Source organism: Vulpes vulpes, chromosome 7 (genome assembly GCF_048418805.1).
Source record: "Vulpes vulpes isolate BD-2025 chromosome 7, VulVul3, whole genome shotgun sequence".
Lineage (NCBI taxonomy): Eukaryota > Metazoa > Chordata > Mammalia > Carnivora > Canidae > Vulpes > Vulpes vulpes.
This window is the reverse complement of record NC_132786.1, coordinates 16,964,756-16,992,354: the sequence shown is the minus strand read 5'-3', so window position 1 is coordinate 16,992,354 and position 27,599 is coordinate 16,964,756. Positions and strand designations below refer to the sequence as shown.

General features: G+C 48.8%; 1 protein-coding gene and 1 long non-coding RNA gene across 2 annotated transcripts in view; both read right to left on the bottom strand.

Annotated features, from left to right (window-relative positions):
* LOC140599794 (adenylate cyclase type 1-like) overlaps positions 1–27,599 on the bottom strand; it is a 240,582-nt gene that overhangs the window by 19,157 nt on the left and 193,826 nt on the right. The window lies entirely within an intron of this gene.
* LOC140599801 (uncharacterized) lies at positions 12,584–22,796 on the bottom strand. Its single transcript, XR_012002803.1, has 3 exons — positions 22,755–22,796; positions 12,841–12,915; positions 12,584–12,610 (listed from the first exon to the last, which is right to left on the bottom strand). It is a non-coding gene; the product is annotated as an uncharacterized lncRNA (long non-coding RNA).

Here is a 27,599-nt window from a genome sequence, read left to right as displayed (position 1 = left end):
AAAAAAAAAAAAAAAAGCTTTTTATCTCAAAAGATTTATTTATTTTTTAGAGAGACAGAAAAAGAGATAGGGAGCATGAGGGGGAGAGGAGGAGGACAGAACCTCAAGCAGATGTCCCACTGAGCTCAGAGCCTGATTTGGGGCTTGATCCCAGGACCCCAAAATTGTGACCCAAGCAGAAACCAAGAGTCGGTTGCTCAACCCACTGAGCTACCCAGGGACCTCAAAAATTAAATTTTAACCCTGGGATTCCAATCTGAAGGACAGACCATGGAACCTAATTCAAGTCATCATTTTCTCAATTCTTTTAGGAGGGTCGATAGCTAACGTCCTAGAAGCATAGGGGAGAAATTAAGTCATTGCTTATGATGCAGGTGTGGGGGCATGAGGGCTTAATTTTCTCATGAAATCCTGGTTGAGGAATTAGAATGAAAAAATATGAAATTATCCAAACGGTCACTGGAAAGTTAGAAGCGAAATACATGATGAGACAGAAATACTACTTACTGCGGACTAGGACCTGTTCTAAGTGCAATACGTGTGTTAACTCATTTAATCCTAGCAAGTGGTTTCATTATTGTCCTATTCATTGATGGGAAACCAAGGCACAAAGTGGTTAAATAACTTGTTTGAAGCTAATAACTGGTAAAACTGGGGTTTACACCCAGGACCTATGGATTTAGGGACTGAGGTGTGTAACCTGAAGAGTAGCTGAGCCATATGAGTGGCAGGAGTGGGTCTTTGTCCGAGCATGGGGAGAGGTAACCTGCCATTGGCCACAAGTGTCCCTAAATGTACTCCTTGTACCTACAAGAAATGCAAAGTCCTGACCACGCTCTATCTGGGGCCACCCCTCAGGATTGTATTTGTCCTGAGTAACTTTGAGGGATGAGGAGACGTTTCCTCCTAGACACAGAGCCGGCCTGTCTGCTCTTGCTCTAAAACTCAGTTTTCCTCTCTGGGAACACACTCATGAGTGTACAGGCTGCATGCTGAGGTCTTTGCGATGTTCCTGTGGAACGAGGTAGGCATGAGAACCAACATGAACCGACCTGAAGCTCTGGATGCTTCTGCCATAGGTAACCAAGTCTTAGGCCACTGACCCAGAAGCCTTGTGTCTTCTGCTGGCATCTGTGAAACAGGAACAGGCTAGCTTGTCACCTTCAGGTAGCGAAAAATCCCAAACCATGCTGTTTCTGACACACAGATGGCAGTTATAGAGCAGAGGGACTATGCTCACCTCTGAGCTTCCTTCCCTACTCACCATCCATGGGTCCAAGGGAGCATCATCCCAGTTCTCAGCGATATGGACAGAGATGGGATGCAGAAAGTACAGAGAGGCCGCAGGAAGGTAACAGAGACAAACACATTTTTCTTAAAGTGGTTCTGCTGTTTATGAACAAAACGGCAGGAAGCACACTGGAAGTGTGTGTGCTTCCTTTCATAGTTCCCAGCAAAAGTGACCTCATCCCGGTGATTTTTTGATTCCCTTCTATTTTCATCTCTCATTTTTATGCCTTCTCTATACTTCATCACGGGTCAGAAAGTTTATAGTCATACAAAATCATTTTTCCCCTTGTTTTTTGCAAGATCATGCCGAAACTCAGTGACCCAGGACAAAGCTAGTTTTTAGATAAATCCCTCCCTCCGACATCACTTTATGTAGTCCTGCCTCAGTAAGCAATCTAGGCTCTGGAAGGTATTACCATTTCGCTAAATCTATTAAGTTTCCACTGCTAAGAGACATCTTTACTATACAACATGTCAGTTACACTCAACCCAGAATTCTTTCAGCGAATCCCCACTGTGTGAAATACATGAAGTACCCTCTTCCTCTTTTCTTCTTCTTCTCCTCCTCCTCCTCCTTCTTCTTTTTTGAACCTTCTCTTGACTTTTTCACTTAACTGGGAAGGAGTTCAACTGTTTTTGCACTTTTCTCAAGCCACCAAGAGTGACAAGTGTTACAAATGTCGACTTTTTTCCCCCCTTGTAATGATAAGAATTCATAAATAGTTGAGAAAAGTTGGTGAGATTTCCAGGATAGGGCACTTGGAGGAAACCAAACTCGGAACACTACATTTTTTTTCAGGTTGAATTTGCCCTTCGGTCAAAATACAAACTTCTCTTAACATGAGCTGAGGTTATTTACCTGAAAAAATCCTACTTCTGAAAGGTACCAATGCAGCTAGAAGGGGACATCCATCATTTATATAATTACAACTTATTATTTCCCTTTACATGTTATCCTCTGAAATAATGAGCCCTGCTTTGGAAACAACCTCCTAGAATCCTTTTCAGGAAATCTTGACCCCCACCCCCATATTACAGGTGGGACAGTTAAATCAAAGTGTCTTTACATAGTGATATTTTTCAATGACTCAATTGAGAGTCATAGAAAATCACCCAAGTAACAATCAAAACCTCACATTTAATGTTTAACACATGTTAAAACATTGCAATGTTTTATGTCAATACACTTAAAACATGTTAGAGATTATATTCTAAATTGACAGTTGCTCAGCACCTATTAACATTTTGGTTGTGAACAAAATACTTTCAGAGGATTGACTGACAGGTATGTATTTCATTCTTTTCTACTGGTTTTAAAATCTATTCTTTTTTTTTTTAATTTTTTATTTATTTATGATAGGCACACAGTGAGAGAGAGAGAAGCAGAGACACAGGCAGAGGGAGAAGCAGGCTCCATGCACCGGGAGCCCGACGTGGGATTCGATCCCGGGTCTCCAGGATCGCGCCCCGGGCCAAAGGCAGGCGCCAAACCGCTGCGCCACCCAGGGATCCCTTAATATCTATTCTTAAAAAAAATTGATAAGCAAATAATTGACTCTACCTCAGCTCCCAGCCAGAGTCAGACAGTTTATGTTATTTTAATTTCAGTTCCATGGACTGGTTTGCCCTGGCTCTTGCCCACTAATGACTAGCTTTTCTTTTATTTTTTTTTTAATTTTTATTTATTTATGATAGTCACACACACACACAGAGAGAGAGAGAGAGAGAGAGAGAGGCAGAGACACAGGCAGAGGGAGAAGCAGGCTCCATGCACTGGGAGCCTGACGTGGGATTCGATCCCGGGTCTCCAGGATCGCGCCCTGGGCCAAAGGCAGGCGCCAAACCGCTGCGCCACCCAGGGTTCCCATGACTAGCTTTTCTTCCTGATGGCCAGCTATTCTGATCTATAGACATCGGTCTTATACTAGTTGCAGCCCTACATAGAAGCAGCCTACCTAGAATTTTCTGTTAGCTCCTAAAATTGCTTTAAGTTGTAATCCTTACAGAAAACTGTGGAGGCGGAGAAAATAAGGCCATTCCACGTTAAGTTCAGCGTTAGCACAGGTACGGCCATCCCAGGCCCTGGGAATCAGAGCTGAACTTGACATTACTTCAGTTACAGGGAAAAAAACCCAGCTTACAGCTTAATGCCCTAGAAAGGCCCATATTAGAATGAGAACAGAGCTCAAGGCCCTTGAAAGCCCCATATCAGAATGTAAACAGAACTTGAAAAATTCCTCCACCCCTTCTGGAGGTTCCCTAGACCAGCCCATAAAACTAAGCTGGAACCCACCTCGGGGTCCAAGTCCCTGCTCCCCTGTGTCGGGTATACTTGGACCCAAGCTCGAACTTCTAAATAAACCCTCGTGTGTTTGCTTTGGTGTCGGCTCCTTGGTGGTTTCTCGGATATGAAATCTTGGGCACAACAAAAACCACTTATGTGATGTCAATATCTGTATCAATAAATCGCTTTTTCTATCAAGAAAAAAAATCTATCCTTAAGTTACAGCACCAAAGACACGTGTCTGAATGGCCTCAATTGGACCCAGTCACCCTCCTCAAACTATACTTTGATTTAATACTATTCTTTGAATCTGGACAAAAAACTTACTCATTACTTTTGTTTATTCATCCATCCATCCATCCATCCATCCATGATTCATTCACATTTTTATTGAGCCAGAAATATGGTTGGTACAGGGAAAATGATTACTAACAAAACCAAACAAAGAACCCAGTCTCCTGAAGCTTATGGTGCAGAGACAGACATTGATCAAGAAATCAGACAGGGAGGCACACCGCAAGAGACTCTTATCTCTGGGGAACAAACTGAGAGTTGCTCAGGGGAGGTGCGGAGGGGGGTGGGGTAAATGAATGATGGGCATTAAATGAAGAAGGGCACGTCATGTAATGTACACTCTGGGTGTTCTATGCAAGTGAAAAATCACTAAATTCTACCCCTGAAACTAATACTACACTAATTGGTAATTAACTTGAGTTCAAATCAAATCTTGAAAGAAAAAAAAAATCACATGAATGAATTACAGAGAGTTACAAAGTGAGATAACTGTCCCGCAGCAGAGATAACTGGGTCTCAGAGGGCCCATGAAGGAGGAGCATGACTTTAATGGACTCCATCGAGGTGCAGTTTAGAGAGCATTCCGGGACCAGAATATGTAGGACCCTGATTGTAACCTTTGGACTTTGATTTTTACTCTGAAAGTCTATGGCCATACCACCCATACCTCATACTTTGTTCAATTATTCAATAAGCTATTATCTTATGTAAAGCACTGTCTTCACCTCGTTGGGTAGAGCAGAGACGGAAAGATACAAAAGTTCCTGCTCTGGTGAAGCTCCTAGAGTGGGAAGCCGGTAATTAGAACACAAAGCATCATATTGCGTTTTAGAAAGAGACGTGTAGCAACGAAAAAATGGAGCAGGACAACGGAAATGAGGAGTGCCACGGAGATGGGATTTACTTTGAATATTTGTTTGAATAAATGATCAGTGTAGGCCTTCATGAACAGGTACCTCTGGGAACAGACTTGAAGCAAGAGAAGGCTTTCTAAGAGAAACTCTAGACAAAGAATTTTCTAGGCGAGGGAACGAGCTAGAATGAGTCCAAGAGTGGACAGTTGTATGGGTTTCTGAGAAACAGTAAAGGAAGATACAGAGTAGTCAGGAAGGCAGACATAGAGGTTGTGATAAAAGAGACAAGGAAGGGCAGACAGATCACATAGGCCTTTTGACCACCATCCTCACTTTGGCTTTTATACTGACTGGACTGGGTGAGCCTTCAAATGGTTTCAGAAGAGTTATAGGATCTTACTTTTGCTTTAACTGGATCGAAATGGCTGCTCTGTGTAGAATCTTACAGTGGGGCATGGGGAAAGGCAGGAAAACCCCACAAAAGACTTCAGAAGAATTCAGGCAAGAGAAGATGGTCACTTGAATTAGGATCTCGCAGTGGAGATAATAGAAAACAGCTGGATTTTGGATCTATATTGAAGGTCAAGATATAAGGTATTTTGCTGATGCACTGGATGGGGGTTTGAAAGACAGCAAGGAATTAAAGACAACTCTGAGGTCTGGGGGCTGAGTAACTGGGAAGACAGCCTTGCAATCAAGTCATAGGGGTGAAGACTACAGATGAATATTGTTTGGGTGGAGTTGGGTGAGATCATGTTTATTTGCAGAAATGAGAAGAGGTTAAATGAGTAGTTGGATATTACAATTCAGTGGAAGAATGATGAATGTGGGAGGTGTCCACCTATAAACAGCACTGAACGGCAGGACAGGAGATGATACCACTCCGGACCCGGACCCGGACCCCGGAGTGGTGACTGTAAACAGAAAGGACCAGGGCCTGAGCCCTGGGGCACTTCAGTGTTCAAAGATCTGAGAAAAGAATTTTCTTCATAGCCCATTATGGGTCTGAATATAATGAATCTGTTTTAAAATGGGTGGTTTTGTTTGTTTGTTTGTTTGTTTGTTTGTTTTATTTTTTACTGGAAACTTAACCAGAAATTTTCTGAAGGGGTAATGATTTTTCCTCATAGAAATTTTAAAAAAAATCCCATAAAGGCCTCATGTTTTACTATTGTTAATAAACAAGTAATTGTCCAGTAAGAGAAGTCAAAATTCTTTGGTTAAAACCAAATTAACAATACCTACAGTTATGACACACAATATTCTAATTCTAAAGTCATTTCATCAGCGAGGTAATTAATTTTGAAATTATCTGGAGTCGAGTAATAGAACGAGAAGAACAAGATAGATACATCTATATCTATAGTCTTCTGAATAGTAGTAAAATACTGTGCAGCCATATTCTATTAGAAACTAGAGGAAAAAATAGCAAGGTTGTGCTTAATTGTAGATTCAGGTGTGTTCCAAACAACTCTGAAGGTCAATCCTGGTTCTAGATAATTCACTGACCTAAAGGAATTTCAGGAAGTTGGGGCGGGTTCAGGGTTAAAGGGAACTGAGGCAGGACCTCAAGGCAGCCACCACTGAATCAATGGGGGTAGAGCTACTGGAGAAGGCCAACTTGAATTCCTGCTCCCTGTGGTTCTGAAGCCGGAGGAGCATCTGAGGCATGGAAACCACCCCGCTGCATGCATGCCGCTCAAGTGAGGGCAGTTTTAATGGGCTCTGAGGGAGATCACTTTCCTTTTGGAACTCTGAGGTCTGGAGTTTGTACTACAACACTTCTTTGTGCTGTGTATGTCTCATCTGCTGGCGTGAGCTGAGACAGAGAGCAGATGTTTATTAGCAAGGGATTCCAAACTCTTAGCAATCCTTAAGCAATACCAAAACTATGTGGAATGTGATCTTAGTTTCTCAATTGTACAGTTATTTCTAAATATAATATCCTTCTAAGATTTTTTTTGTTCTTCTTGACTTCTATTCCTGTTCTTTAGGAAATATAACGAAGATGGCAGAAAAATAGGAGTAGTTTAGAGTCCCACGCGGCTGGAGTTGGGGCCTGGCGTGACCACTTAACTGGGTGTGAGAACAGGCACGTGGTCTAGGAACATAAACTCCCTAAGTATTAGTTTCTTCACCTGTAAAGTGGATTAATACTACTACGCTCTGGGTTAATTTAAAAACATAAAATAAAATAGCACATTCTAGTGCTTAGCAGAATGCTTTATACCTAGTAGGTACTCAATAAATCACAATCCTTTTTTTCTCCGTTGCTACCAAATCAATCTGGGCCGCTGGGTCTCATTTTCATTCAAGACAATTTACTATTTTATCAGTCTTAAATACTGACATTTTTGTGCATTCTATTGTTTCTCAATCAACTCTACTGAGATGTCATTTACAAACAATAAAATGTACTGAATTTCACCTAGGGTAAATTTGGTGAGTTTTGACAAATTTATACACCTGGGAACCAGTACAACCATCAAAGAAACGACAAATACCCATCATTTGCTTCGACGTGGATGGAACCAGAGGGTACGATGCTGAGTGAAATAAGTCAATCGGAGAAGGACAAACATTATATGGTCTATTTCATTTGGGGAATATAAAAAATAGTGAAAGGGAATAAAGGGGAAAGGAGAAAAAATGAGTGGGAAATATCAGAAAGGGAGACAGAATATGAGAGACTCCTAACTCTGGGAAACGAAATAGGGGTGAGGGAAGGGGAGGAGGGCGGGGTGGGGTGGGGGTGAGTGGGTGACGGGCACTGAGGTGAGCACTTGACGGGATGAGCACTGGGTGTTATTCTACATGTTGACAAATTGAACACCAATAAAAAATAAATTTATAAAAAAATAATAAAAGGAAAAAAAAGATGTAGGATCTTTACATTATTCCTATCATGTTTTCTCAGTCTTTTCCAAATCATTTTCTCACTTCAGCCCCAGGGGAAGGCAATCGTTGCTGTTTCCTGTCACTAAATCTTTATCTTTCTAGAGATTCATATAAATGGGAATTCTAGAGCATTTACTCTTCTGTAACAAGTTTTTATTTTCCATTCTTTCTTTTTTTCATTTTTCATTATTTTCCTATTTCTGACGTTCGTTTGTGTGGTTGCGTGCATAAGCAGCTCATTCCTGCTTACCGCTGCGAATTATTCCATTGTATAAACATAACACAACTTTTTAACCCTTTGCTTGCTAATAGACATTTGGATGATTTACAGTTTTCTGTTATTGTAAATGAATATCCTCTATGTGCAAGCATTTATGTGGTTTGGTCCTATATTTTGACCATATAAATCATTCGAAATCATAAACATTTGAATACCGTGGATCAAGATCACTTATGTACAAGTTTTTGTACATAAAAAGTATCTTTGTGCCTGCAGGGAAGGGGGAGCCGTCGGCAGCCCCAAGCGCTGCTCCTGAAGCTTCCTCCAGGAGTGGACTCAGGGAGGGGATCCCAGGCAGTGAGGTCACTTCTTTCACAACAGAGGCCAACAGAACTGGGAACCCCTGCACCCGGGCCCCCACAGTCTAGTGATCCCCACCTCAGGCTCACTTTCAGGAGACTTCTGCTACTGAAAGATGTTCCCTTCTGGCTTTCCCAGTTTCGAGCAACGCCAGGAACCCCAGGGATGCGTCTGCTTCGAATGCTGGAGACTTTGGTGCCACCGTCAAACCCAACGCCTCAGGGAGTTTTTCAGGAGGCGCCGGAGGGTAATACAGAGCAGACCAGGCCAGGCCAGGCCAGGCCACCTGTGCCAGCCATCCTGGGCAGCCCCATCCCCTCCTCTTCAGGGAACCAGGGATGTGTGGGCAGGTCACATCCAGGCTGGAGGACCTTGCAGGGCAGCAGGGTCCCCGGTGATCCCTTCAGGGTCACCCTGATGTCACGGTGGGCAGGGTAGAAACAGGATTCCCGAGGCGCCTCTTACCCGCCCCAGAGTTAACCCAAGGCCCTGCAGCAGCACCCCTTTGCTCTCCTTGGGGGAGGTGTGTGCCGGCTGTGTGTGTCTGCAATGGAGTCAGCAGGGTGTGCGGCCCGGCCGAGGCGGCCAGACCGGGTGCTGAGGCCTCCTGCCTGGCTGCCCCGCACTGACTTTACAGAGCTCCACATGGGACAATGGGTGGCGGCGGAGGCGGGAGGAAGAGGACATCCCCCACACCCCGGTGGTGATCAGGAAGGAGCCCAGCACAGCTAATGGAGGCCTGCAAGGGTTCAAGGTGAGTGCAGGGGCTGGGGCCACCCGACACCCAGGACCCCGATGCAGCAGGAAGGGCCCCGGGTCCCAGAAGCCAGCCTGCTGCTTCCCTGGGCTCCCCGCTAGACTTCTGCTGCTACAGGGGTCTGGATTCCCCTCCTCCCCAAACTTGCCCACATGGCCCTGCCCCTGCCTGGGCCAGATGCAGAGTCCCTGTGCACAGATTTGTAGGAATATCAGAATAGAGCCTTCAGGGGATGCCTGGTCGCCCAGTGGTTTAGCGCCTGCCTTCTGCCCAGGCCCTGATCCTGGAGACCCGGGATCGAGTCCCGCCTCGGGCTCTCTGCATGGGGACTGCTTCTACCTCTGTCTGTGGGTCTGCCCCCAACCCCGTGTCTCGAGAATAAATAATAACTTTTTTATAATGCTTTCTTTTTAAAGATTTTATTTATTTATTCACGAGAGACAGAGAGAGAGAGGCAGAGACACAAGCAGAGGGAGAAGCAGGCTCCATGCAGGGAGCCTGATGTGGGACTGGATCCTGGGTCCCCAGGATCACGCCCTGGGCTGAAGGCAGTGCTAAACCACTGAGCCACCCGGGCTGCCCATAAAAACTTTTGAAAAAGAGACACATCGTGTCTCATCGCACGTGGTCTCCAGTAGTTTGCACTGTGCTATGCTTTCTCCTAACTGGTGCTCCTAGGAGGCCCCATTGGCCTGACGTCCTTCCCCTCTTTCTCCAAGGCTTGAGCATGGTCCTGGTGAGTTGGGAGACTTTTCCCCAAAGGGACACGGGGTTCACTGTACTATGTCTATCGCTCTGCAGTTAGGTTTTGAAGGAGCGCATCCCTGCCCCCGCTCCCGGGGTCAGGCAAAGGGGCCTCGTGTGCTGCACAATATGTCAGAAGGCCAGTTGGTTCCCACAGCCACTGAGCCCTTCACTGATGCAGGAGTTCAATGTGATTCCCTTCTGTTGCCAAATCACAGGGCGGCGCTGAACATTCTGCAGCCCTCAGGCCCTGGGCCCCCCTACCCAAGGAAAGGTCTCCGTGTGGGCACCTCGAGAGAGGGACATGTGGTCAAATTCAAGGGGTGAAGCCGTTAATGCAGGGAGGTGCTGTTAATACTCAGCTGACAAGCGGCCCTGGGATACTGACCCCTCCCACTTGAGATCCTTGTATTGATCCATATTTTTAAAAAAATGTATCCTCTAAGATTATTTCTTTGTTGGATAGTTTAAGAGACAGGCAGAGAAGCAGGGAGCAGAAGAGGGAGACACAGTCTCCTCAAGCACACTCTGCCCCAAGCGCAGAGCCTGCCAGGGGCGGGATCTCAGGATGCTGAGACCATGACCTGAGCCACAACCCAGAGTCAGATGCTAAGTGACTGAGCTGCAGGCGTCAAGCCCCGAGTTCCTGCTGTGGGCACTCCTGCCCCCCCTGCCCCCCCCAGCCACTGAGCTCGGGCTTCAGTCTGCGGTCAAACTCCCAGGTGGTCTGGAGGCTACAGTGCAGGCTGCACGTCCCCTCTGTCCCACCTCAGGCTGAAAGGGCCTCAGCCCTGAGAAGGAATCGGATCTGCCCGACCACCCCCAGCCGGAGGGAGCTGCTGGAGCAGCAGGTAGAAGAACTGGTGCCTGCCTTGCTGCGCTTGGACAATCTGTCCCTATTTGAATTTCTAAATGTTGTGGAAGAGTATGGCACCCCTGAAGAGGTGCTGGACCTGCTGTTTGCAAAGTGAGCTCCCTGACCCTCCACAGCCCAGGGGGATGGGATACCTACTGGTTGGGAGTCTTGGGGAATGTGGTTGAACTTCCCGGCCCCTCGGGCTGCTGCTCCGACTGGAGTAGAGTCACACGGGGCCTAGTTGGGTCCTGTAGGGCAGCCCCGGGGCCTGGCCTGTGGCAGGTCGGCTAGAGGGGCTGTGCTTGTGCTCAGCAGTCATCGTTCTCTCCCCATGACAAAGCGTGTGCCGCCTCCCCACCGTCACCAGGGTCTTGAGCTGGCCTCTTTTGCCATTGAAAGGGAGTCCATCTGGGGTCTGTATCCTGGGGCATTTGGAGTAGGGGTCCCCGGGGACACCTGGGCACCCAGGCCCACTTGGATATCAGCCAGGGCCTGGCTGGAGCCCTTTCATTCCTCAATCATTCAGAAAGTGCCAGCAGGTGCAGGTACTTCTCCAGGAGCTGCCCGTGGCCCCACACACAGAGCGGACGGCCCCCCAGGGCTCTGGACTAGTCGGAGGTCAGAGGGTGACAGCAGGTATGAGGAGAGGTCGGGTCCCCAGGATGATTCATATGATGCCCCCCGCCCTCCTCTAGATATCGATGCATCGTAGCTTCCTGCAAGAAGGAAGGAATCCGGGACCAGTGGGAAATGTGAGTGAGCTCTGGCTCATGCAGGGGAGCCTTCCCTCTCCAGGAGGGCGGGCCGCGAGGGGGCTGTGGGTCAGAGGGGCTGCTGGACCCTCACCCCACACATCTGCAATTCCTGTGACAGGGTAAAGGTCTGAGGCCCCTTCAGGAAAACAGCAAAGGAGAGCCGTGGGTGGGGTGCAGGCTTTGTGCTAGAGCACTGGGACGCCAAAGGGACCTCCTCCATGCCCATTCCCCCAACCCTCTGTCTGCCCCACACCTGGGACCCAGAGCAGAGGGTGTGGGGAGCATCACACTCACCAATCGGGTGGCACCTGGACCCGGGGGCACAGCAGGTGCTCAGGAGAGCCAGTGAGGGCTCAGGGACCAGACGGCCCCCGCCCGTGGGAGATTAGAGTCAGTGGAAGGACACCCCCTGGGGGTCCCTCGTGAGTGAGGCTGGGCAGACCCACAGGAGGGAAGGTTCCCCGGGAAAGACAGTGATGGTCACACTGCTGGTCATGGGCTCCCACGCACAGAGGCTTCGTGCCAGCCCCTCCTCAGTGAGCAGGGCTGTGGCAGGTAAGACCGCCAGGTGGCAGGTGGACAAGGAGCAGCACTGGCCTCCGACAGCCCCGCACGAGAGGCCGAGGGCCCCGGTTCCTGCAGGGCTTCCCCGGGACACCTCTGTGTGAGGAGCCCTGTCTTCTGACGCCTCTGCCCACCTGTCCCTCCCCAGCGCCATGTCCTCCTTCCTGCCCATCTGGCTGGACTACTATGAGGAGGACTTCCACGATCCCCCAGAATTTCCTGCCCTGACAAAGCTGCTGAAATTCACAGGGCAGTAAGTGCCAGGCTCAGTGCTCGACTGTCGTGCGGAGCGTTACCTTTGGCGTTTCATAAACCTGCATCAAGTGGAGTTTGAGGGTGGAGGTGAGGAGGACTGGGGTGGCCGAGTTGGGGACAGGGTGGGCCACACAGATCAAGCCTCCATGCTGCTGGGCCAGGAGCACTGGGTAGGCGCACACCCCATCCCCACGGGCTGCAGTCTGGGGAGACCTCCCAGGGCTCTTGCACTCACACACGTTGAGCGGTGGTAAGAGTGTCCTTGATTTGAGAGGGACGTGGACAGTCCATCCTGGTGATGATACTTTGTCTTCTTGGAGATGATACTCTGTCTTCGGACCCCGAGCAACACCCTGAACCACCCCAAGAGCGCGCCCGAGCTTTGACGGTGGGGCCTGCTGAACCTTCAGGGTCTCACGGGATGGAGCTGGTCCCAGCAGCTGGAGCTGAGAGCTTGGCCCAAGCCCTGATGCCAGCTGCTTTGTACAAGGCAAGACACGTGGTGGTCAGACCTCTGAATCCCTGTCCTGACCTGGAAGAGCCACCTGCACCCTTGGGAGCCCAGGAGGCCTAACGCGCCCCACCACCAGCTAATCAATGTGCTGGAGCAAGCCACGTCACTCAGGGGAGCAACCGGCTTCGGACCCCAAGCAATACCCTGAACCACCGCAAGAGCCCGCCCGAGCCCCGACTCTGGGGCCTGCTGTACCTGCAGGGTCTCAGGCGAAGGAGCTGGTCCGGGCTGCTGGAGCTGAGGGCTGGGCCCGAGCCCTGATGCCAGCTGCTATGTACAAGGCAAGACACATGGTGGTCAGACCTCTGAATCCCTGTCCCACCTGGAAGAGCCACCTGCACCCTTGGGAGCCCTGGAGGCCGAACAGGCCCCACCACCAGCGATCGAGGTCATCGATGTGGCGGAGCAGCCGCCTCATTCAGGGGAGCTACCGCCTTCGGACCCCGAGCAACACCCTGAACCACTGCGGAAAGAGCCTGCCTGAGGCCGACTATGGGGCCTGCTGAAGTTCCTGGGCCTGAGGTGATCAAGCCGGTCCCGGCTGCTGGTGCTGAGAGCTAGGCCTGGCCGAGATGCCGGCTGCTGAGGTCAAGCCAAGGTACCTGGTGGTCATACCTCTGATTCACTGTCCTGACCTGGAGGAGCCACCTGCTTCTTGGCCACCCCAGAAGGAGGAGCAGGTCCCGGTGCTGGGTCTCGAGTTCATCGAAGGGCTGGAGCTGCCACCTGCCTCAGTGGAGCCACCAGCCACGGCCCCCGAGCAGCAGCTCGTGATGGCTGCAGCACAACTGAAGCCTTCCCCTCCCCTTTCATTGTGCTGTTTCTGTATTTTGTGTTTTTCATAAACCTCTATAATTGCTTCATGAATTTTATTTGTAATAAAGGGTAAGTTAACTTTGTACAAAATTGACTCTGATGCTTTTAAATTATACATCGTGGTACTTTAGGTCCATTCATACTCCTTCTATGAGGTTAGCATCACCTTAATTCCAAAAACAGACAGAGACCCCACCAAAAAGGAGAATTATAGACCAATATCCCCGATGAAAACGGATGCAAACATTCTCAACAAGATACGAGCCGACAGGATCCAACAGTACATAAAGAAGATTACTCGCCATGATCAAGTAGGATTTATCCCCGGGATGCAAGGCTGGTTCAACACTCTTAAAGCAGTCAATGGGATGGGTCACATCAACAAGAGAAAAAACAAGAACCAGATGGTCCTCTCAATACACGCAGAGAAAGCATTTGACAAAATACAGCATCCATTCCTGATCAAAACTCTTGACGCTGTACTGATAGACGGAACATTCCTCAGCATCTTCAAAGCCATCTAAGGAAAGCCCATAGCAAATATTATTCCCGATGGGGAAAAACTGGGAGCCTCTCCCCTAAGATCAGGAACACGACAGGGACGTACACTCTCACCACGGCTACTCAACATACTACTACAAGTCCTAGCTTCAGCAATCAGGCAGCAAAAAGAAATAAAAGGCATTCAAATTGGCAAAGAAGAGGTCAAACTCTCCCTCTTTGCAGATGACATGATACTGTACCTAGAAAACCCAAGACTCCACCCCAAGATTGCTAGAACTCATACAGGAAATTCGGCAGTGTGGCAGGATACCAAATCAATGCCCAGAAATCAGTGGCATTTCTAGACACTAACGATGAGACTGAAGAAAAATAAATTAAGGAGTCACTCCCATTGACAATTGCACCCAAAAGCATCAGATACCTAGGAACACACCTAACCAGAGAGGTAAAGGATCCCTACTCGAAAAACTACAGAGCAGGTCTGAAAGAAACTGAGGAAGACACAGAGAGATGGAAAACGATTCCATGCTCCTGATTGGAAGAAGTCATATATTGGGAAAATATCCACGTGACCCAGGGCAATTTACACATGGAACGCAATCCCTATCGAAATACCATGGACTTTCTTCAGAGAGTTGGAACAAATCATCTGAAGATTAGTGTAGAATCAGAAAAGACCCCAAGTAGCCAGGGGAATACGAAAAAAGAAAACCAGAGCTGGGGCATCACAATGCTGGATGTCAAGTTGTACTACAAAGCTGTGCTCATCAAGACAGTGTGGTCCTGGCACAAAAACAGACACATAGGTCAATGGAACAGAACGGAGAATCCAGAAGTGGACCCTCAACTCTATGGTCAACTAATATTCGACAAAGCAAGAAACACCATCCACTGGAACAAAGACAGCCTCTTCAATAAATGCTGTTGGGAACATTGGACAGCCACACGCAGAGGAATGAAACTGGACCATTCTCTCACACCACCGAACACAAAGAGAAACTCAAAATGGATGAAAGATCTAAATGTGAGACAGGAAGCCATCAAAATCCGAGAGGAGAACACAGGCAACACCCTTCTGGAACGTGGCCAGAGCAACTTCTTGCAAGATACATCCATGAAGGCCAGGGAAACAAGAGCCAAAATGAATCACTGGGACTTCATCAAGATGAGGAGCTTCCGCACAACAATAGAAATGCTCAACAAAACTAAAAGACAACCCACAGAATGGGTGAAGATATTTCTAAATGACCCGTCAGATAAAGGGCCAGTGTCCAAGATCTCTAAAGAACTCATTCAACTCTACAGCAAAGAAACCAACAATCCAATCATGAAATGGGCAAAAGACATGAACAGAAATGTCACAGAGGAAGACATAGACGTGGCCACCAAGCACATGAGACAATGCTCCGCATCACTGGCCATCAGGGAAACACAACTCAGAAGGACAATGAGATACCACCTCACACCAGTGAGAATGGTGAACATTAGCCAGACAGGAAACCACAAATGTTGGAGAGGATGTGGAGAAAGGGGAACCCTCGTGCACTGTTGGTGGGAACGTGAACTGGTGCAGCCACTCTGGAAAACTGTGTGAAGCTTCCTCAAAGAGTTAAAAATAGAGCTGCCCTGCGACCCAGCAATCCCACTGCTGGGGATTTGCCCCAAAGATACAGACGCAGTGAAACGCCGGGACACCTGCACCCCGATGATTATAGCGGCAATGTCCACAATAGCCACACTGTGGAAGGAGCCTCGGTGCCCACCGACAGATGAATGGATAAAGAAGATGTGGTTTATGTATACAATGGAATATTCCTCAGCCATCCAAAAGGATGAATACACACCATCTGTTTCTATGTGGAGGGACCTAGAGGGTATTACGTTGTGTGAAATAAGTCAATGTGAGAAGGACAAACATTATATGGTCTCATTCATTTGGGGAATATAAAAATTAGTGAAAGGGAATAAAGGCAAAGGAGAGAAAATGAGTGAAAATATCGGTGAGGGTGACAAAGCATGAGAGACACCTAACTGTGGGAAATGAACAAGGGGTAGTGGAAGGGGAAGTGGGTGGGGGGTTGGGGTGACTGGGTGATTGGAACTGAGGGGGGCACATGGTGGGATGAGCACTGCATGTTATGCTACATGACAGCAAACTGAACTCCAATACACATATCTTTTTAAAAAAACGGTGAACCCGCGGCGCCCGACCCTGCATCTCCACACTTGGGGAGCAGCGTGGGGTGAGTGGGACGCCGGCCACCCAGTCTCCTGCTGCTGCTGCCGCGTGGGCTCTGCTTCCTTTCCTCGTGCTGGGCCCGGGGAGCGGGTTCTGGGCCGGCTGCTGCCGAGGGGGGTTTAGGAGGCCCTCGCCGTCATCTCTCTTGCACACCCATGCTTGTGCTCTCGCTTGGGGTGTGTGTGCATGCTTCTGCTGGCTGCTCAGCCCCATCGGGGAGACCAGACTGGGGCTCTTGGTCAGCGCTGCCGGATGTGGGGACACCTTCCCAAGTAGGCCACAGACGCAGCAGGAACTGTCCTCCAACGTCCTCTGTGGGGCCCGGGCCCCGTCGGGGAGCTGACCAGGTCCCCCTGGGAGACACAGCCGCGGCCTTTCCTCCTGCCTCTGTTCTGCCCGAGGGGCCTGAGCCATTCCAGGACCACAGGCCGCATGCCCGCTGCTCTGTGGGGCTGTCAGCTGGCAGGTTTCCTGGGACCTTCCCTCGGGGGCTGTCCTGGGGGCTGAGGAGGACTCCTTTCTAGGCAATGGTTCCTCCAGAAACGGCCCCCTTCAAACGGCTTGAGTAGGCGGGAGCTGACTCGTCAGATCTGTGGGGGCAGGTTTGTGGCTTGAGGTGGCCAGGAACGGGTGGGGATTCCTGAGTATGTCCGAAGCAGCCCCTGGGAAGCATCGGGTGTATCGGGTGTCTCTCGTGCCATCGAAGGAGGTGCAGACACCAGATGGCTGAGAGGAGCGTCGCCAGGGGGCGCAGAGCTCTGCCCCCATAGATGGAACGGAGCCTGTTGCTGGAGCTGCTGAGACCCCATCCTCAGGGTCCCCATTATTTGCCAACCTGTCCCACATCCCAGGGCTCTTATGGCACGCACGTGAGTGAGAACCGGTCTCGATGGTCTCGTCGGGGTCTCCTGGTGTGACTAGGTGGGACGTGCACCGTACCCCATCTACTCGGGAGACTGGGGAGCCATGGACTCCGTGGTTCGTCGTCTTCTCTATCTGACGTGGTGTTCAGTGTTGCGTTTTGGCCCACCCCACCTGCCGTGGCAGCAGCTCACCAGCGTCAGAGTGGCGGGCTGGGGCACTGGGCCATGCGGCCGATGGCGGGCCAACCTCGTGGGTGTCCTCTGCCCATTGCTGCTGGCCTGGGCCCTGGAGCCGGTGCAGCCTGCGTGTTTTCTCTCTCCAGACACGGCCGCCTCAGATTGGCCACTGAACTCCGTCAGCCGAGGTCCGCGGAGACCAGGGTGCCCACCCGCGAAGTCCCCTCTCCAGTGTTGGTTTGCAATAAATCTGTATTTAAGCACGTCGGCATCCATGTGTGTCACTTGCTTCCGAGACTCTCCTCTGCGTGTGTGCGTTTCCGGAACTCCAGCCACAAGGTCCCTGGCTCATGGACAAAGCAGACGCCAAAGTAGGGGATTCCTCAGTGTCTTATGAACTGTGTCTGCTCTAACCTGTGGTTTTCAGAAATTTGATGAGCTTTCAAGAAAAAAGGATTGTCGTTGCAGAGCTGACATAGGTCTCCATCAGGTTCTGAAAAGCTGAAGTGAGCACAGGATCCCGAAGCTTCAGCCAGAGGACACCCCACCCCTCCGGCACCCGGTGGAAGGAGTCTTGCCCTGCAGTGCTGGGCTCACCCATCTGCCTGCACCGCCCCTCCCGGGCACAGCACTTCGGCTGCACCCCAGTACCGGGGACCTAGCTTGTGGGCAGGCTCTGGCGACGCTTCTCGAGTGAATGCAGGATGCCTGGTGACATTAGCGCACAAGTGCCCAGGACCAGAGATTATCTGCCAGGGAGGAGAGGTCCCATCTTTCAACAGTTTGCCCCAAAACGTGTGGAGGGAGAACAGTCTCCATGTTCTACGTAGAAAGGAAGTGTGTGAGAGGCGGCAGTTGCGGTTTGGAGGGAAGTGTGCCCAGGACTGCCCACCTGAGGACAGACCCACAGCCACCCGGGTCTGCCTCACAGGCAGGCTGGCGCTCCCGTGGGCCTCCCGCTGGCACCTGTCCCAGCCTCGGTGAGTGGGGGGGGGGGTTACACCGTCATTTCAGGCTCTGCTCTCCGCTCAGCCATCTGCTCAAGCACCAGGGGCTCTCCCTGGGTGTCATTCTTTTTTTTTTATTCTTTGGAACATCGATGGGAAAAATGTTATATCTTGAATTTTTGCTAATATCTAACTGGGATTTAGCATTCCCATCAGTTAGGAAACATGTGTCAGTTCCTTTCTTTTTCCTTTGTAAATTGACTTTTTATTGGTGTTCAATTTGCCAACATATGGAATAACACCCAGTGCTCACCCCATCAAGTGCCCCCATCAGTGCCCGTCACCCCGTCACCCCCACCCCCCGCCCACCTCCCCTTCCCCCACCCCGACTTCCTTTCCTGGATGTGATTCTTGAGGGCTGGCTGGCCTACCGAGGTCGGCATGCGTGCAGCCCAACAGCTGCCCTGGCCTGCCCTCTGCCGCTGAGCCCGGACCTGGGTACAGCCTTGTGTGTTCCAATAGCCCTGAGGGGACCAGGCCCACGGATACTGGAGCCCAAGCTGAGGGGGGTACGTGGTGAGTGTCACCCCGCCAGGCCGGCAGGCACAGCAGCCTGGCGGGGCTGTCCCGGCTGGGTGGTCTCCCGTCTGGCTAGCATGGAGGAGGAAACCAGGCCGGGCCTCCCGCCTTCTCCATCATGCTGCTTCCAACGCAGTTTAGCCAGAGCCGGATGCACTCGGGGACGTTTACATGCAAACACGGTGTGAGGGCCACAGAGGAAGGCATGACCCTGAGGCTGGAGTTGGACTGCACCCCCCCGCACGCTACTCCAGTGGGGCCTCCCTGCCTCTGCCATCTGTGTGCCACAGGACTGGTACCAGCAGACGCTCTCCAGGTCAGGGGGTAGGCCCCTGGCGTCATTTGCCGACCGATCCCCAACAGCCCAGGCGCTTCTCCCCGAGGACGGGTCCTGGTATGGGTATAGCGGTGGGGCGGCTGGTGGTCTGGGGCAGGCTCTCCTGCAGGGCCGGTGGTTGGGAAGCTTCCCAGGTCAGGGCCATCGCGTGGCCTAAGGCGGGGTCTCCTGGCAGCCCGCAGCAGGGGCCTAGGAGCCCTCCATCATGTGCCTGGCCTGCAGAGGGTCTGGGTTGGCAGGTGCCACGGAGGGGCTGCCAAGCAGGAGCTCGTGCTCGAGCTCAAAGGCGTAGGAGCCCGGGGGCCACCTCTCAGCTGTCTGTTGGTCTGGGGGGCGGGTCCCCAGCGAAGAGGAGCTCTGCTGCAGAAGCAGCCACAAGGCTGCGGGAGAGGGGCCCGTGGGGCCCCACACAGCTCTGGGGTCCTCCTTCACCCAGGGTGCTCCGGACCCCTGCCATTTCAACCCCCAGGCGCATGGGCATCTGGCGAACATGTTGCGTGTAGGGTTTGGGGCAGCCCGACGTTGCATGTAGGGAGAAGACCTCTGGTGGGGAAGGTGCCAGGACTCGGCCGCGCCTCCTGCCTCCCAGCACTCCCGACCTCAGCCTCCCACAGCAGCTGCTGTAAAGTCCTGGGGATACCTGCTGGCTCAGGGCTGCCCTGCGCCCCGGGCGCCCTGCTTCTCTGGCTGGGTGTGTCAGCCCTCTGGGTCACTCATATGTGGAATTCAAGAAACGAAACTGATGGGCATGGGGAAGAGAAGGAAAAATACAATGAGATAAAAACAGAGCGGGAGGCAAACCATAAGAGACTCTTAATCCCAGGAAACAAAGTGAGAGTCACCCGAGGGGAGGTGGGTGGGGGATGGGGTACCTGGGGGATGGGCATTAAGGAGGGCATGTGAAGTGATGAGCACTAGGTCTTATATGCAACTGATCAATCACTCCATTCTACCCCTGAATCTCATACTACACTATATGTTAACTGACTGGAATTTGAACACAATCTAAAAGAAAGAATGAAAAAATCACACATTCTTGTGTACAGTGAAGAAAGAACTCTGCATCCAATTAAAAAAGCAGGAATGGGGCACTCGCTATGTGCATCATCAGTTACCAAGAACTTGCTCACCACCATCTTTCAGGTATTAACAAATCACAATTTCTAAGCTTTTTATTAAATCAGGGACTTATGCTTCCTGAGAAGATACACACATACTTACATGGTGCAAGCCAAAGCCTCCATCCTAACAACCAGAAAAGGCTGGTTACGCACAGATGTGCTCCTGGCGATAGTCAGGAAGCTGTCAGATGACCAGAGCTAGGTAAAGGATCCGTGCAGAGGACAGAGAGCCCTTCCCTGGGGAGGCTGATGATGGGGCACCATTCTGTCCCCAGGCCACTTGCCGATTCCAGCTCAGGACATCAGCTCCACTGGGATAAGAGGACACCACCACCATACAGTGACACACTGGAAACTCAAGGAGGCCCAGATGCAACGCTGACGTTCCCATAGGACTTTGGCAAGGTGGGAGGTGAAGGGGACGGGACCGAGCGAAGCTTACCGTGGCCTCGCAGTACCTACGGGATGGGATGAGCCTCTGCTAGCGAGAACGGGTTTCCCACAAGCACAGACCCACCCACGTGGGAGCTGCCAGACGACTGAGCTGCATGGGGCAGAAGACTAAGTATGACGCTCCAAATCCCTGAAAGGACTAGCTAGTGCTTGTGAGGCCTTCCAGTGCTGAGGACAAAGAACCTGCTTCTGCCTAGTGGGTCTCAATCAAAACACAGAGTGTCCACAGGGGTAAAACAGGGACAAATTACAGGGGCTACGACGGCCAGCTCAATGCACCAAAGAGAAGAAGGGACTATCGACCAACCAAATAAACCATCTGGCCCTCGATGTTCTTTCATTCACCGTGTTAGGCACACATCCAAAGAATTACCAGAAACGTACATGGGAAGGAAAATGCAACCAATAATTCAGAATAAAAATAAGCAAAGACTGTCAAGTAAGTAAGATCATCTTGGTAAGAGAAACAGGTAACAAGATGGACAGAAGTGGATGCAACAGATGGAGAACTGAATGAGTAGAGTGTAATGCATATGAAGAAATCACATGGATATTCTAGACCTATGAAATAAACTATCTTTCATCAAGCATTCATCGATGGCTTAACAGAAAACTCGGATGGCACAGGAAAGGACAAGATTGGTGGGTTCTGACACAGAGCACACAGACAATACCAAAACTGGAGAGCAAGCAGAAGAAGCAATGAAAAGAACAGAAGACACACGGTCCACTGCAAAAGGCCCATCATACTTGTACTTGAGGTCCCAGGGAAAGAGGGACAGAGACAGAAGCAACATCCAGAGAGAGAACTGCCAAGGATCCCAAACTGAAGAAAGACACCAACCCCCATATTCAAGAGGCAGAATGAAAACACATGTGCGCTTACAGGCACACACAGCACACGCGTGCACATGTACACACAGGCACGCATCACACACAGGTCACGTGATCATCAAAATACAGAAAAACAAAAACAAAAGGGAAATCCGAAAAGCAGCTGTGGCGGGGGGTGAGGGTTGGGAAGAGACACCGCCTTCAAAAGAACAGTACATCGTGAAGAAACATAATAGGGGAAAATCAAGTTCTGGCCATTTGGGGTTAGGAGGGAGACTGGAAGAAAATAGTATATTTGAATCAGATTTTTAAAAAACCTTTTAGGTAACGCATTGAGTAGTCAGCGAAGTATTCAAAAATTTACGACACGTTATTTAAATTTCACACTTTCTGAACTAAATATTATTATTACTTCCTTTTACACATAGAAACTCTAAGCTCCTTGCCAAAGGCCTCACAATTCCCAAATCATGGAAGGAAGACACAGGCCCAGAGCGGTCTGAAACAACGGTGATGCTGGCAAACACTCTGCTACCATAGTGCTTCATGCAAAGAGAAGGAGGCGTGAGCACTTGTGGAATGATGGAAGAGTTATAATATGCAAAGATTAAAGACCAGAAAATAAAGGGGGTGGGGACCAACTCAAAGCTGCAGGGGACAGAGAATAAAGCGGTGTAACCAAGTTAAAGTGACAAGTAAACAGGAAAACCGTGAACCCCGCTTGCTCGACGCAGTGAGCGAGAGCGATGCAAACACGGCATTTGATCAAATCACACTATTTACTTTTTCTCTCACTCTGCTAACAGTTTAAGACCACGGATATAATGATACAATACGATTAGACTTTAAAACACGTATGGGGTTTCATTGCATAATCTTAATGAATTCTCTGAAGACAACTCAGTAGATCAAGTGGTGAGATCACTAATAGAAAAAATATAAATCTTTTTTAATAGTTAAATGATAAAACAAGTGAATAACTATGACAATTTCATCAACATTGCAATGGATTAAAAAACTACGAAACTATATACTGAAATACAAAAAATCTCAAATTCCCAAATGAGTAACTATGAGAGTTCATGATGCACAAAATACCAACCGTGAAATGAGCATCTTTTAAATATATAAAAATAGAGGATAAATCATGGAATAAAGGCTTCATTATTTTAAACTACCTCCAAGCCATAAACATGTAAGAATATGTTGGCAGGAAGAGACTGGAAAAACAGCTCTTACCGGGAGGATCATAGAAGAGACCACCCAAGGGAAATAGTCCTGAAGTCATGTAGCAGGGCCTCAACCATCGGACCCAGGCACCGAACCCGTCACAATACGCAAGAGCAGCACACTGCAGGGGGTTCGAGATTCACTCGCACCCTAGTAGCTCATGTGAGGAAACGTAAATGCGGCTGGTCCTGATTAACCTGCTCCATCCGAATGACCTGTGGATAGACTGGACAGAGGAGAGGACGGACAGAGGAAAAGAGACTTGCGGGTTCCTCAGACTAGTAAAAGAAAAGCCACAATGACCAAACCTCGTGGGACACGGCCCAGGCACCATCTGGACACGTGGTTCTGACATTACAGAACATCAGGGCTCAGGAGACGATGGAATCTCCCAAAACCATCCAGTTCAACAAACTCCAATTCAAGCTCGCTATGAATGTGACTGCCTAAATCTGTCTTGATGTTACAGATAATCCTGGACACGAATATTAAGTCCCTCCTTGAAGCCCTTTGTTACTCAGAGTTAAGACGTCCGCAGTCCACCGTTTGCCCTGACAAGCTGCCCTCGGTGATACTGCTGCGGCCTCCATCCTTTTCACCTGACCTGCAGGAGGACCGCCAAAGGCTTGCTCCTCTACCTCGCACCCCGTCTCCACACCCGCCGGAGGTGCAGGCTGCAGCTACAGGCCACCACACCTCTCGAAGGCGTACCTTCAGGCCGGGCCTCTGCCTTTCCTTCCGCAAGTACTTCCTTCCCCGTCCACACCTCCACCTGGACATCTACCTGAGAGTATTGCCAACCCATCATCTATGTCTCAGTTCCCGAAGGCTGTCTTTTTCACGTCCCTTAAAGGTACCCACATGCCCTCAGCCCACTTCTTTCCTGATCCCTCCCCCTCTCCCATCCCACAATCCATCCTTCAGGCCGGGCCGTCGGCTGTGCCTTCAGGGTTGACCGTCTGCCTGGCCACTCTTAGCACCTGGGTCCACACCACCATCATCTCTTCCTGGAACGAGATCTTTTCAGCGCTCTCCCTGCTCCAGTGCGTTCCCTCTGCCACGACCTTCCGACTCGGACCATGACCTCCACACACTCTTAGGGCACGTGAAGAATTTTGAAAGACAGCAGGTAGGTCCAGATGGTTTACAGCTGTCGATTCCTGATCCCTGGCTCAGCTAGTCCTTCCTGTCCCTGAAAGCTGACCAAAGCTCCTGAGGTAGCACCCGATGCCATTTCGCCTTCACCACATCCTGCCCCATCACCGCTTTTCTGTCACTTACCAGAACGAAGGCCTCCCCCTTGCTCCTCCTGTACTGTGCTCCACAGTGAGTGGTAAAAGACACTGGAACACCACAGAATCCCCTGTTAACCACAAAGCCTTTCTAAAGTCAAGGCGTCACTGAGCCTGGGACAGAACATCCAGTCTCCTCCTTTGCGTTCATTTCCATAAAAAGAGGAGCATGACAGCAGACACACGCCACCTGGCCTAAATTCATCTGCCCTAAATTCAGGGACAGTGAAGATGGGATGGTGAGAGTGGTGGCGGTTCCTGCTGAGAGATCCTGCCTCCTCAATCCCGAAGGATCATGAGGGAAGGGCATCAGGCTGACTGGGAGCCACGCACAAAGAGAACAGGAAAGAAAGGCTGGAGACAGCGGAAACTCAACTCACCAAGGCAGAAAGCCTATGCAAAGACCTATACTGTCTCGAAGCATGAAATTACCTCAGGTTTTGCTTTAAAAAGAAGAAAAGAATCCTGGGAAATAATTCACACACGCTATCTACAAAGTCACAATGCTGAGTCAGGAGCCAGAGCCCGCCCACTCACACATGCCTCGGTCTGTCTCAGTTATGTATTTTCTGTGATATTGCAAGGAGGAAGAGGTGAAAGATGCTACATGAATTTCCAGTAGACCAATTTTAAGTCAGTAAAAGAACCCTTTCTCAGAACTGATTATATATATATATATATATATATATACACACACACACACATATATTTAATATTATATAACATAAGATATATCTTTTCTTAAACGTTTATTCAAACTTAGAGGAACAGTATCATTAAGTTTTTACACAAAGAATATCGGGTACTATAGATTTTTACTAAGCCCATATATCTACCCCCTCATCAGGAAGGTAAGCACCTTCCTGCTTATTCATTCCTAGCATGCCCTTGTTAACATTACATGAACTTCAAAAACAGTGTAATTCATCCTACTGTAAAGACATACTATACACATTTATAATATACAAACAACATACCTAATAATCATTCAAACTTCATTTCGAAGCCCCACAGCATATCATTTATGTTTACTATTAATTTCCACCAGACTTAACATCACCCTGGTCATAGAATTCATTCATGGGTACATGAACTGAAATTTTATAAACTCTCTCTCCATCTTCCTAAGAGAGGCATCCCAATGGCATTATATTTCATGTTTAAAAATTACCAATCATACTATTAATTTTGCCGTTTATATCAATTGTGCATCAGTACTATTTAGGATAACAATTCGTTCTGACCGATTTTCACACTTAGCATACTGTAGCCAAAGACACTAAAACTTTAGAAACCTTACTTCCATGTGTATATATACGGGTCTGTACATGTACACACATACAGACAGGAAAATGACAGGATACTTATTAAAACATCTTCCCATTATAAAGCCATAAAATAAAATCTATGGAGGAAATGAAAGAGACAGGAGTTCAAGAAGAAAAGCAAATATAATTGTTCTGACAGTGAAAACGGAGAGCTCAGGTAAAGTTCAAAGGGATAATAGCATCAAATTATCATGGTAGTAACGTTCTATTAGATACATATTCAATGAGATATAACATACTTTTACAAGGTCAACTGTTCCCATCCACCAGAAACTCCATCCTGTACTATTGATACTTGAGATGAAAATGTTTGAGGTCCAATTTAAAAATGGGGAGGGAGTGACAGTTTTGACAAATTATGGAGGGAGATCTTGAGCACTCTGCTGAAGCACAACCAGTGTGATTGCTTGCACAAAGAACACAAGGCTCACACCACCACCGTCACGACCCTGCAAGACACAGGGGCTTGGCTGCTCAACCTTTCATAAAGCCCTCGTTCCCTCATGCAAGGGTCACAGCCACAGTGGCCCTGCTCAGTGAAGCCAATGCCCCAATGTCTTCCCACTTCAGAATCGGCACCTCTCTATTCCCTCCACCTGGAATGCTCTTTGACATAATCCCTCTCCCCATTCAAAATTCGACTCTAAATGCCTCAGAAAGAATGCTCGGACTTTCAGTTTGGTTATGTGTGTATTACGGTACTCTGCATGGTAATATTTTGTGTCATTTCTTATAACTGCATGGGAGCCCACGACTATCTCAAAGAAAAGTCTTTACAAAACGCTCAGGGGCTGCCTTCTGCAAAAGATCTATCTGCAACCGCTAACCTCTGCCATGACTCCCCCCTACGCTTCGTCACTTCCTTGCCTGTCACCCAACATCATTCCTCCACAGTACCCACTGCTTTCTGAAATTACTGATTGATAAGTATTAATATTGATGAAAACCGCATGATCTCAGTCATTTACCGCCAACTGACACATACAGTCCCAAGGTAACACAACACAGCTAGTCTACTACCCTGAAGGGACTGTGCACTTTGAAGACTTTGGGATATGTTCACTGTGCCTACAGAGTAGTCCCATGCTCATTCTGTCATTTCTGCAGTGAGTAGCACCATATTAAGAGGTATCGAGGGCAGCCCCGGTGGCACAGTGGTTTAGCGCTGCCAGCAGCCCAGGGCGCGATCCTGGAGACCCTGGATCGAGTCCCAGGTCGGGCTCTCTGCATGGAGCCTGCTTCTCCCTCTGCCTGTGTCTCTGCCCCTCTCTCCCTCTGTGTGTGTGTGTGTGTCTCTATGAATAAATAAATAAAAATCTTTAAAAAAATAAAAGAGGTGTCGAGAAGAAGTGAAAGGTACTCCACCCTCTGGTACAGAATGTGTTTTCATGTGAGGCTCAGGGACCAGGGTTACTCTCGACTATACTGCTCTCAATGACATCAAGCACTAACCCACTAAGAGACTTAGGCGCGCCTCTGCTGTTATGACATTTTGGTCAAAATGGCAAAGTGCATCTTAATTACAGTTTCGATAGGTATGGACTTATAGGTGTCATATATTCAACGACCTTTCCGGTTCAGGATATAACTGAGTATACTTAGGAAATGTAAAGTTAACACATTAAAGCTCTGACAGATGATAGGACAGAAAATTCTATCCAGAGTTTCACCGATACCATGAAATTATCCTTTTCATGGCCCACATTTGTGATGCTCTAAATATATGCACAGTGTAGTCAATCTGGATTTCTACAAAAGGACACTGAGCACAAAAAGGAAACATAAAGACAGTTCTATGAAATGAATCTCATAAACTATCGACCGAAGAATATTATATGTTTAAACTAAACAGTCTTTGACTACATGATATTTATCATACTCAAGATAAAAATCGTTTAAAAAATAGTTGATAATTGATGATTAAGACAAAATTCGTAGAACACTAGCATTATTCTTTCCAAGTATTCCAAGCAGAAATTCTTATAGGACACAACCAAAAGTATGGGCTATTTACTTGCTGTTATTGTAATAAAAGAACAAAGAAAAGTAAGACCTCACAAAATGTTGAAATAGCTATCTATAGACATTGTAAATTTTTAGGAAGACACTCTGAAACATCAATATGATTGCAAACACACACGCATGCACATATTCTGGTACGATGAACTTGAAAATTAACAAGCTATGTTGGAGTTACAAATAATGATCCTAATTATTTTTTTCCCAACGTAGTA